Source organism: Maniola jurtina, chromosome 17 (assembly GCF_905333055.1).
Source record: "Maniola jurtina chromosome 17, ilManJurt1.1, whole genome shotgun sequence".
NCBI lineage: Eukaryota > Metazoa > Arthropoda > Insecta > Lepidoptera > Nymphalidae > Maniola > Maniola jurtina.
Window position 1 is genome coordinate 7,384,328 of NC_060045.1, and position 12,399 is coordinate 7,396,726.

Consider the following 12,399-nt stretch of genomic DNA (forward strand, 5'->3'; position numbering starts at 1 on the left):
ACAATGGATAGAGAAATTTTAACCACAATACAGTTCCTAAAACAAGTGTAAGTTAAAAATTGATAACTTTCAAACGGTTGAACCGATTTTCTTGGATTATAGCTAAGAACACTGTCGATCAAGTCAACTTTCAAACAAAAAAAAAACTAAATTAAAATCGGTTCATTAGTTTAGCAGCTACGATGCTATAGACAGATACACAAATACACACGTCAAACTTATAACACCCCTCTTTTTGGGTCGGGGGCTAATTAAATATACGCAACCCTAATGCGCTTCCCAGCGCTATCCATACAACCGTAGTTTGGTTCTCAATGAAGTTTTGTAAACAAAGTAACACCGGCTTTCCGGTTGTATCGCTACAGAATTGTTGGAAAAAGTCCCCGTGGGCGATGCCCTTTGGATGTAAAACCTTATAACCTCTAATTTGAAAGCATTTTAATTAACCCCCGACCCAAAAAGTGTTATAAGTTTGACGTGTGTATCTGTGTATTTGTGTATCTGTCTGTGGCATCGTAGCTCCTAAACTAATGAATTGATTTTAATTTAGTTTTTTTTTTGTTAGAATGGTGGCTTGATCGAGAGTGTTCTTAGCTATAATCCAAGAAAATCAGTTCAGCCGTTTGAAAGTTATCAGCGCTTTTCTAGTTATTGTAACCTTCACTTGTCTGGGGTGTTATAAATTATAAATTTACACTTCTTTGTTTTTCCTCGCAATATAAAATGAAGTCGTAGGCGAACTTATATTAATCTAAAAAAAAAGAAAATTCCACAGAAGAGAAGAATAATATATTTACTGTGCCATAAATTAACGTACGGAAACCCTACTGTATTTACAACGCTAACCAAACCGTTTTGGGCACTTCGTAACATAAACCACAAACTAATGTACCATAACGTGCACTTAAGTGGGTTGTAACTTTCTTTTATTATTTTGCTCCTTTTTTTCAGTTTGATTCGCTAATACATTTACCTAAAACTTGACTTTAGACTTTGGATAATAAAATAGCTAATTATAATTAATTTTTTCCTTCATAAAAATCTACTATCTAAATAGTAACTTATATGAACAAGTTTAAATAATAAACGATAAATGAGCAGTTTTTGTTTTAGCAGGTGTCAATAAAACTCCACTCTCCACGCGAAAACAAAAAAATTTTGAAAATAAATCATTATAATGTGCAATATATTAGGTATAGTTTAATAAAATCGTATGTACTTTAGAAATGAAAGTAATTAATTTAATATTAAAATATTGACTGAAAGCTTATTGTATACTTTAAGTAGTTTGTCTAAAAGCAAAATTATTTTAAAAGGTTAAAGAATTTCTTCCTCGACCTTTGAAATAATTTACGCTTATACAAACTCAGGAATGGAAAACCAGAAAATTGGAAGTAATGGAATAGTTAGGATAGTTTTTTTTGGACTCAAAATTATTCTTTTTTCTAGATATTCAGTAAGAATTTAACGGCAAAGGGCTAAAAATGTTATTTCTCACGGTCATTCAAACAATTTACTTAATTCGAACGTCAATCATTTCTATTCAAAACTGCCCTATTTATAACCTAAATAGCTGTATCATTCAAACCCACATTGTTAACCATGTTTTGTATTTTTATTAGTAAACGTTTTCATAATTATATTTTAATGTTTCTGCGATGACTATTATTGAAAAATACGTACCTATTTTATTTCGGGGTACAAAAATTAGGTTATTGATTTATGAAAGTTTTAGCCATCGTTATTATAAATAATTACTGTAAAACATAGTATAAACACTTTCTCAATAATTAATTGTTAATAATAATTATTATTAAATCATTTTAAACTAACTAGAGGCCGATATCGAATTAGAGTCTATCTTACGCTCCCACTGACAATGTCTGGTCTCCTAATATGTCTAGTATGCTAAAGTGCCCAGTGTCCTAACGTCCAGTCCCAATACACGTCAGATTTTACTTGGACGTCGATACCATGGTTAACCACAGTTAGGAAACTTCTAATAAAATGTCGAGGCTTCGACGTCACCGGCAGACGTCAAAATTTCTATCTACCTAAATTTGACGCAAGTAGCCCTAAAGTAGCCATATTTTTGTTTGATTTTACGTTACCATAGCATAATATTTGTCATATCGTCAATTCAGGATCACACTGAGAGTCCCTATTGAATTAGTCCTAACTAGACGACACATTTTACTATTTTATACTGACTCCCATACTAACGCGTAGAGTTGCTGCTTTGATGTTTTTGATAGTTGGCGACATCCCTATTTAGTCAGGTATAAAGAGAAAGAAATCTGAGCTCTGTATGGGTCACACAGAAAAATAATGTATTTTGTAGTAGGTAGCTACGTACACACACACAAACACACATTCGAAAACAAAATTGCACAAAGCTCCACGGACCACACACTTAAAATTTAATTCGAAACCAATTTCAAATCCTTCAGGACTTGTTATTTATCGCAGTACCTACTTTATATGGAGTGTGTAAAGAGAAGTGAAATAAATTCCGACCGTAGCTAATAATTTTACAGAACGAAACCAACCTCTAGAGAAAACTAGTAGTTTCAAGATCCAGTATTCTAGCATCTTAAGTTTTTGAATTTATGCTAACCTTTACTGGAAAATAAAATAAAATGCAATATTATGTAGCTGTACAGCTAGGACTTTGATTTGTTCAGTCTCTAAGGATAGTCGCAACGTAATTGTTTTGTTCTTTCTATTACTTTATTCGCTTTACATAGCATAGAACTGCATAAAACCTATTTCAAATTAAAATTATAGGTATACTACACTAGCGGCACGCTATGATGGCCGGTTTGACACATTACAATAGTGATGTGGAATGTCAATTTATTCTCGAACAAAAAACAATTAAGTTTTGTTTTTGTACCTGATTAAATAGGTTTAATAAAACAAAAATGTATATGTTTATTTAATTTATTTGAACGAACTGAATATTTGAACGAAAATGAATAGTCTAACAGTTCGTTGTCCAATATTAAGCGCATCAGCTACGCGTTCAACCACTGACGTTATAGGTAAAATTGGCCCTCCATTTTGAGCTTCACGATCGAAATAGTTACGAAGGCGTATTACGAACTCACGTGTCTGACTATTTAGAACAGTTCTCTGCGTACGTTCGGTCATATCGACGAAATCCACAACAAAGGGCTTGAACAGAGTCCAAATTAACGAGCAAGGGTCAACAGTAATGCAGTATCAATATTTGAAATCCAAAGCCAGGTCAAAACTATATCACAATCGCATTGCACTGACAGTTTATACTTTTCGAAGCAACGTCAATTCGAAACTGCTTTGTTTTGCATTGAGCATTGACGCGAGTTTGCCGGAGGTAGTAGTTGTGCTAGCCAGCGATCCTATGTGACGATCGTATTAGATTCCATTTTTAAAAATTTATTGATATTTTTTTGCGATTTCAGAGGTTTGTCCACATAGTGAAAATTGTTCATATTCACAAGTACATTCACCCCTTAAATGGTGCAAACTGATTTTTCTACACTTGTATACATTTAAGAAATCAATTTAATAAATAAATTTTGAGTCCTAAACCTAAAACTACATTCGATAAAATTTATGAATCTCTGCACATCACTATCGTCAATAAAGCAATACAATTATTTCCTTCAAAGTCGTTATCAATTAATACGGAACTTCATGAGCGGACAAACGTCAAACCGGCCATCATAGCGTGCCGCTAGTTTAGTTGATGCTCGCCATTTCATCAGTAATTAATATGTTAATGTTATTTAGGTTTTGGCTGCAATTTAACTTATACACGGGTAATTGTATGCGGTCTAATATGGAAGCCTGAAATGTGGAGCAGGTTTCTTGATTAAAAAAAAACGCAAATGCTTAAGCTAACTGTGCGCAGCGAAAACCTCTCAAAAAGCCAGACCTGCAATTCTTAAAAATTACATGGTCGTCCAGCAGCCGTGATAGCCGAGTGGTTAAGCCATTCGCCTCCTATTTGGGAGGTCGAGGGTTCGATCTCGGGCATGCACCTCTTACTTTCCAGAGTTATGTATGTTTTAAGCAATTAACTAAGAATCACTAGGTTTAACGGTGAAGGAAAACATCCTGAGAAAACCTCTACATTCTCTGTGATGATCTCAAAAGTCTGCCAATTCGTACTTGGCCAGCGTGGTGGACTATGCCCTCAACCCTTCTCACTCTGAGAGGATATCCGTTCTCTGTAGTGGGCCAGCGATGCGTTGATTATGATGCTGATGAAATGACCTAGTTAGTAATTGACGCATCACCCTTATAGCAACTATAGAACACGATTGCGCAAAAGGGGTTGTCAAAAAGCTTGAAGTTTTGCCGACAAAGTAGATTAGCTAAATGGATGACCTAAGGAAGGAACAAGTCCTTTGCGATTAACTCGTTCAAGCGAAGATAGGCCACGTCACTTCTCTAAAGTAAGCGATTTCAGCGCTAAAATTTTACATACGTAAGCTCAGATTATATAAGTACTTACCCATTAAAAACTTTAAGCTAGGCGAATGTTAACAGAAGTTATAAAATTTCACACACCTAAAAGTTTTACATACGTAAGCTCGGATTATGAAGGATTAAAAACTTTAAGCTAGAGGAACGCTGACAGAAGTTATAGTTATACTGTCGACTAAATGATACCTACTTCATCCGCGTGGATTCAGTTTTCTCAAGAAACGTGGGAACTTTTCATTTTCCGGAACAAAATAGCCTAGTCCTTTCTCTGGGATGCATGCTATCATACTTCATACTATCATAGTAATATTATAAAAGCGAAAGTTTGTGTGTATGTGTGTGTGTGTGTGTATGTTTCTTACTCCGTCACGCAAAAACCACTGGACAGATTTGGCTAAAATTCGAAATGGAGATAGATAATATCCTGGATTAGCACATAGGCTACTTTTTATCCCGGAAAATCAAAGAGTTCCCACGGGATTTCGAAAAACCTAAACCCACGCGGACGAAGTCACGGACATAAGCTAGTATCTTAATATTTTTAATGCACGGAAAAATCTCCGACGATAAAAAATTAGATATCAACCTATCAGGGGGCACGGCAGTGCCCCCGCCAAGACGAGCCAAACGGCGGCCGGGGCGCTACGTAGTACCTTTTTCTCGAAGTGTTTCGCCGTATTTTCGACCCGTCATAACTTCGGTCTGGATGACGCTAGAAAGCTGAAATTTTAAGTATAAGGTGTCCTCAGCAAATTTACTAAATATACTAAGTATCAAATATCTAGCTTTTATGGTTACAGATTTATTGATACCTAAAATACGCCGTTTTCGTCCCTCACTGATGATCATCACAATTCATAGTCTGTAATTCTAGGGTACTTCCAGAAGTCCTAGAAGGCTGAAATTTGGTATGTAGACTAGAAATTGCATACAAACTACAGGAAAATTAAGAAATTGGAAATTTTACCCCTCTACGCCTCTGTATGGGGGAAGCAAATCTGTAAATTCTATCGCTAGAATGCTAATATTTTCAGGATAAGATGTCCTTGGCAGATTCATTAAACGTACTGAGTATCAATTGTCTAGCTTTTATAGTTTCAGATTTATCGACATTCAAAACCTCTAGTCACAAATTCTAGGGTACTTTCTGAAGTCCTAGAAGACTGAAATTTGGCATTAAGTAGGAATTTCAAGAATTATGAACAACAGATAAATTAAGAAATCGGGTCCCCCTTCATCCCCTCGTATATGAGATGCATATCTGCAAAATCTGTTGCTCGAATACTAAAGTTTACAGGATAAGATGTCCGTGGCAGATTTATCAAACGTACCAAGTATCTGTGTTTCCTGAAGTCCTAAAAGACTGAAATTTGGTATATCTGCTTCAAAATTGAGTTGCAAGATTCCACCCGAACAAATATACTTACATACGAGTACATTGCAAGTTGAATAAAAGCTTTTAAAAAAAGAGGTAACGATAGAGAGTGGGCCATGAAAATGATGTATCTACAAGAAATAGATCCAAAAAAAATTTAGGGCACCTGCCAAAAAGAAATGAAATACCACCAAAAACATTTCATGTAAAAAGTTAGCCAAGACTCACAAGTTCATAATGTTTTCACTGTTAAAAAGTTATGAGATCTCTAGTAGAGCCAAGCCCCTAGCTGAGCTTAGAGTTGTGCTGGCCATGGGACCTATCCCAAGTCCAAAGTAATATAGCTCTTAAATGTTCTTGACTATATCACATTTATAACAATAAATAACAAATCACTCTACTTACAAGCTCTGATTCTACAAACCCTATATCTTGGTAAAAAAAGTACGGCTTGGCCGTTTAATGTTCGTAAAACTATTACATGACATAACATATTAAACGTTAAAAGTTATTAAACGGCCAAGCCGTCTTTTTTTACCAAGATATAGGGTTTGTAGAATCAGAGCTTGTAAGTAGAGTGATTTGTTATTTATTGTTATAAATGTGATATAGTCAAGAACATTTAAGAGCTATATTACTTTGGACTTGGGATAGGTCCCATGGCCAGCACAACTCTAAGCTCAGCTAGGGGCTTGGCTCTACTAGAGATCTTTAATTCAACGCTTTAGAAACTCCAAAAAGCGCGGTTTTGTTTCGCTCAAGGATTGTTGTAATTAATGGAGGAACAACATTGATAAAAGGAAAGCAGAGCTGGCTGAAACGATAAGAAATAACGCTTCAGTTTTCTCCAAACTCCTGACTTGTAGCTAACGATAAATGTTTAATTAAAAGAAACACTGCGATGAATGGCTGGATGGTGATGGAATAAAAGAAAAGAGGCTCATGGGAAATGGGTTATTATCAGAGAAACAAAAAAAAAAACAAGGTTATTATAGAGTCAAGCGCCTTGCTAAGTCCTTTGAAAAATAAACGACTTTTAGCGTTTCAAATGACACATTCGTAGGAATGAAAACAATGAATGTTATAAAACATTCAATTTAGCTGAATTTAGATTTTTCTGAGGACTTTCCTGGTGCAGGGTACTGTGGTCTTATAAGTGGAAGGTCCAATGTTAGATTCCTGCCAGGAAAAATTTAGGAATTGGCCAAAATAAGTACATACCTATAGTAAAAGTTAAAGGCGACTGGCTGACTGACTTATCTATCAACGTATGCTTCAAATTACTAGACGGATCAGGCTGAAATTTGGCATAGATACCTATTATGACGTAGACATGCGCTAAAAAAGGATTTTTGAAAATTCAACCCTTAAGAGCGGGGACACATGTCATGGGGTAGATAATAATATGGTCTTCATAATATTATAACTACCATACCTCTAGTTTCAACTAGATCGTTTCCATCATTATAAGGCCAAGTACCTAATCACTCCTAGCCTTTCCAGTAATTTGGTGGGTGTACATAACGGATTAATTAATTCATGGAGATTAGGTTATTTCCATATTATGTTGGAATCCGATAAATATCATAGAGGTAACCGTAATGTGTGATTTTAATAAGATAATCTACTCTCCGACGCACCTTTAGAGACTAGTAATATTAAAAAATTACCTATAATATTAAGTAATTAGGAAGCCATAAGGAATTAAGGATTTAGTTTAGACAGGACCTTTAAGTACTCGCATATCTATGGATGAGATAAGGTTAAAAAGATTGTTCTTACTTATTAAAATGTTGCATGAAGATAATAATATAATCTATGCCCTTCCAGGCAAAATAATATTTTAATAACTTCATGGCCACATCACGAAATGGCCCACTAATCAAGCATCAAGATCATTTCAAGATAATAGACCTTTTAAACTTCAAGATTCATCATCTCAAGATAATAGATCATTTCAAGATAATAGACTTTTTAAACTTGGTATATTTCAGCTATGCTACAATTAGACTGAAAATTAATTGCTTAGCTCCAAGTTCATACTAATTTATTATGAGTGCGATTTAAAATGCAAAACGTGCAATGATAAGGATCTTCTATAAACCGCCACGGTATAACGTTTCCGTAGAATAAAATAAAATGAAAAAAAAGATTCCGACGAATTGAGAACCTCCTCCTTTTTTGGAAGTCGGTTAATAAAGAAAGCCGGCGAAGTGCGAGTTGAACTCACATGGAGAGGGTCCCGTACGATGAATATGTAAGTTTGTACACACAATGTTAAGAGATTCGCCATGTTATTTTAAGACCAAACTTTTTGTAATCCGTAAAGGAAAGAACAATTTTCCGTATTTTTTTTCAAAATTTCAGACTAAGGCCTAGTTTCCGAGATAAGGAAGGGGAATGGTCAATTCACCTATTTTCTAAAATAGTTCAAAACTTTTACTTTAGGTACTTTGAGTTTAAAATTTTATAACTTAATACTTTTTGTTTTAAAATTGTAAAACCCTGATCCGATTATTTTAAATTGCCTATTTCGCTCCCCAAAAGTGACCCCAATATTCAAAATTCATTTATCTACTTGTGCTAGGAGTAGGTACGACAATAGTGCAACGGGCGGGGTTTGAACCGTCGACCTTTCGGTTTTCAGTCCACTCCCTTACCGGTTGAGCTATTGAGGCTCTTGATTATATTAGTATTTGGGTTACAAATATTAATAATATACCAAATTTTAACTTCGAATTGGATCGTATCCAGTTAACTCGGAGCAAATCGGCCGTGACCGACAGATAAACACACGAGTGATCCTATAAGGGTTCCGTTTCACTCGGCTGTACGATACCCTAAAGATGAATCCTGGGCGTGAGCACAACTGAAATAATACTTTTTTCCATTTATTCGTTTTTCTATTTCAACTTTGTGATAGAAATGTGTTTCAAATGAATCATATCGTAGGTAATAGGTATGTTTATAATATATGTTGTTAGATATTTTTTTTCAGCGGTCCTATTGTGTTGCACAATAGGACCGTTGAAAAAAATAGGACCGGTATCACGAACACCAAAAAAGGTCCGATGAATAAACTCGCGAGCAAAAAAATCGGTCGGTTCAGGTATTAAAATAAAACTGTATTTGTAACCAACCCATTTTCTTTGTTTGGGAGTATTTTCACATTGATAGACAGCGGTTTGGTAGATGAAAATAAAATTTATTTGTAAAAAGCATTAGGTAGCAATTTCATCCTAATATTAATATTTATTATTAGCTGTTTATTTAATTTGAGTTATCAGGTAGGTACTCAAATGAGCATGTTCAAACATTCATAAGCCTATGTTATTGCGTAATGCACTTACAAACAAATAAACAGACAAACTATTACAATTCTTTGATACATTTTGATAGTAGGTATCTAGAGAAACTGTATCTATTACCAGGCCGATTCCACTTGATCAGTTGACCCAAGATCACATGATCCCACGCGCCCCTTCGATGGCTGCAGTCCTATGAGCTAGAGAGAAAGGTAAGAGTTACGGGATAGAAAGAGAGCCGTTTCTTAAATTTTAGACCGCAGAGCTGTGCAAACAAAGTTACCCTTTATTGCGTCGTGTAAAAGGTTGCTATTTTTTTATGTTTTTGGGCATTGAGCCTTCTGTACTACTGTAGGTAGCTATAAGGTACTAAGGTATCCTGTGCTATTTTTTTTTAATATTAATTTAAAAAATAACTTGCACTTAACTGCAATCACACTAAATAGTAGATGAAAATGCAACCTAAGGATGAGCGTGCTTGCCTAGAAGATGTCTATTCTCTGTGTCTCTGAAAACGAAAGCCGGAAGGCAATTGCATATTCTAACAGTATTAGAACCAAAGAAACGAATCCATGGAAAGTCCATAGAATTTCGACTGTGTAGGGATGCACACCTTTATTATGCTGCGTGGTCCGATACAAAATGGTGAGGGTGCTATTACGTAAAAGTACCCTAAGTACTCGTAGGTAGATCAGATATGCCATGTAGCTCACATTTAACGCACCCACATCATTTTGCTAGTTTACCTTTCCAATTTCCATCAACTGTAAAGCAGTGACGCAACCGTGCGGCGGCGTGCAGTAATATTAACGACCCACTTAGCTTGACTTTGATTATGAAGATTAAATGCACCTCTACTCGGCTACCTATTTCATATTTAAAGCACGTCTATTTGATGCTTGCAACCATCCAATTTGAATATATGACAGTGCAAAACTAATAAGAATCAGACTTCGTTTATATAGACCGCGCTTGAAAACCACTCCTTGTAAAAGTATACGTAGCACCTTATACCGTGGAAACTTCGGAGACGTGTCTTGATTTACGGTCTATTTATAGAAAAATGAATTTTGTGTTCCTAAGTGGAATTGTAGCAAATTTCATCGACAAAGATGTTGTTGTTATAACAGACATCGAAAACGTTGACAAAGTCGAAAAAATATAACTAAATTTCATTTCACTTCGTGAAATGTTTACTGGGGGTAGGAGCAAATATTATTAATTATTATATAATGGCTAAAAGACCCAATAATAAATATTTTGATTATGATCCAGATCCTTTCATTTCCTGAAATTTTTTGAAAATTCAACACCTAAACTAGGAGTTTGAAATTTGTGAGTCCACGCAGACGAAATCTATATACTAAAAAAAAATCTATAAACCTAAAGCAGTGGATTAACAAAGACCGAAGCATAAATATTGTCATCGATAGAATGGTAGACAACGCCTGACAGTTGTGATGTATCGGATAACACCGCGTGTTTACGCTGAAAGGGAAACATCAATAACAACTCATAACAAAAGAAGTCAAAGATGGATAACTTCATTATTTCTCTGTCTGAAGACTTTTTTGTTTCAAACAAAAAGGATAAATTCTCTCGCCACATACAGCAGTTTATCTTCATAAAATAAGACAAATTTCGCAAACAAAAATTTCGGCCATGTATACTTAGTCATTAGACGACATAAAACGAGTCGCAGGGAGCCACTGAATTCAGGCGGCTCGGCACACGACCGAGTGGTGTGGTAGTTCCCACAAGAGACCTGTGTCTAGCAGCAAACATTGATAATAATGATGAAAGTTTTTAGATTACATACAACTGCAATTCACATATTTAAATGGGAAACGGTTCCCTATTACAAAAGAAGTAAGAAAAGAAGAATTAATAAAGAAAATATCATAGTACCTAGCAGCGATTGGTAAAAGGGCAATATGATCTGTAAGTAAATATTCTTAAGAAAATCATTGCGGGTTCAGTACACTAGCCATGACGGTATAAGACGTCCGAACTAACAAAAGGGGAACAAGTGTAAATTAAAAATTTATAACACCCCCGACAAGTGAAGGTTACAGTAACTAGAAAAGAGCTGATAACTTTCAAACGGCTGAACCGATTTTCTTGGATTATAGCTAAGAACACTCTCATTCATTTTTTAGGTTCATTAGTTTAGGAGCTACGATGCCACAGACAGATACATACGTCGAACTTATAACACCCCTCTTTTTGGGTCGGGGGTTAAAAAGAGAAAAGTTTCCACTACGTTGTGATTGTGACGTAACATTTTGTTGACTTTGTATTTTTCCAAAATCCATTGGAAATAATAATTTAAAATATACTTAATAAAAATATATTTCTAGCTAGCATAAACTGTTTCCCTTTGCTAGTTCAAATATATTATATTTTTATTATTCGACTTAAACTATAAGATCAGCAGGATATCTTACTTCGGTTATCTTATAAGCTTATCTTCACCTGTCAGTCCCATTCCCGGGAGTTGGGAATGAAATCTTGCAAATCGTTTGATCTACCAATTCGTATTATTTCTTTTTCCTGCCTTACCTTATACCTCAATAAATAGGAATAGTTCAAACAATCTTACACCGAATAATATTTTTAATTATGTATAACACGAGCCAAGATTCGAGTTCTCAAACTAGAGAATGCCCGCGACTTCATCCACCTGGATTTAGGTTTTCAAAGATCCCGTGTGAACTGTTTGATTTTCCGGGATAAAAAGTTGACATTAGTAATAGGGTCCATCAGAACGGAACCCTTAAAAGGATAGTCAATTCGTCCAATCGTGGGCAGCTGTATGTATCTTGATGGCATTTTTATCCGTTAATACAAAGTTGGAAACATAAAATTACAAAAACAAAGTTGATCTTGATTTTTATTAATTTATTTATAAACGAGAGTATCTGAGAGTAATTATAAATCCAGATCCAAAAATTGCTTTCAAACTTTATTCATATTGTGGTACGACGACCGTGATAATTCAAAACTTTATATTTAATGAGGCTGCTGGCAATCTGCGAGCAAATCAGCGATGTAACTGTGTCACTAGATACGGCCACTATAGACATGTTTACTACTTCCATGGAACAGCGGTGTCCGTACTCCGCTTTAGACGCAGGCCGTTTCTACGAGCATAGTTAAGTTAAAACAGGCTAGGTACATATAGCTAACTAAAGTTACCTATAGATTACTCAAATATGACAAAGTGAATAATAATATAGACAA

General features: G+C 35.1%; 1 protein-coding gene across 1 annotated transcript in view; it reads right to left on the bottom strand.

Annotated features, from left to right (window-relative positions):
* LOC123873611 (synaptotagmin-15-like) overlaps positions 1–12,399 on the bottom strand; it is a 61,177-nt gene that overhangs the window by 40,585 nt on the left and 8,193 nt on the right. The window lies entirely within an intron of this gene.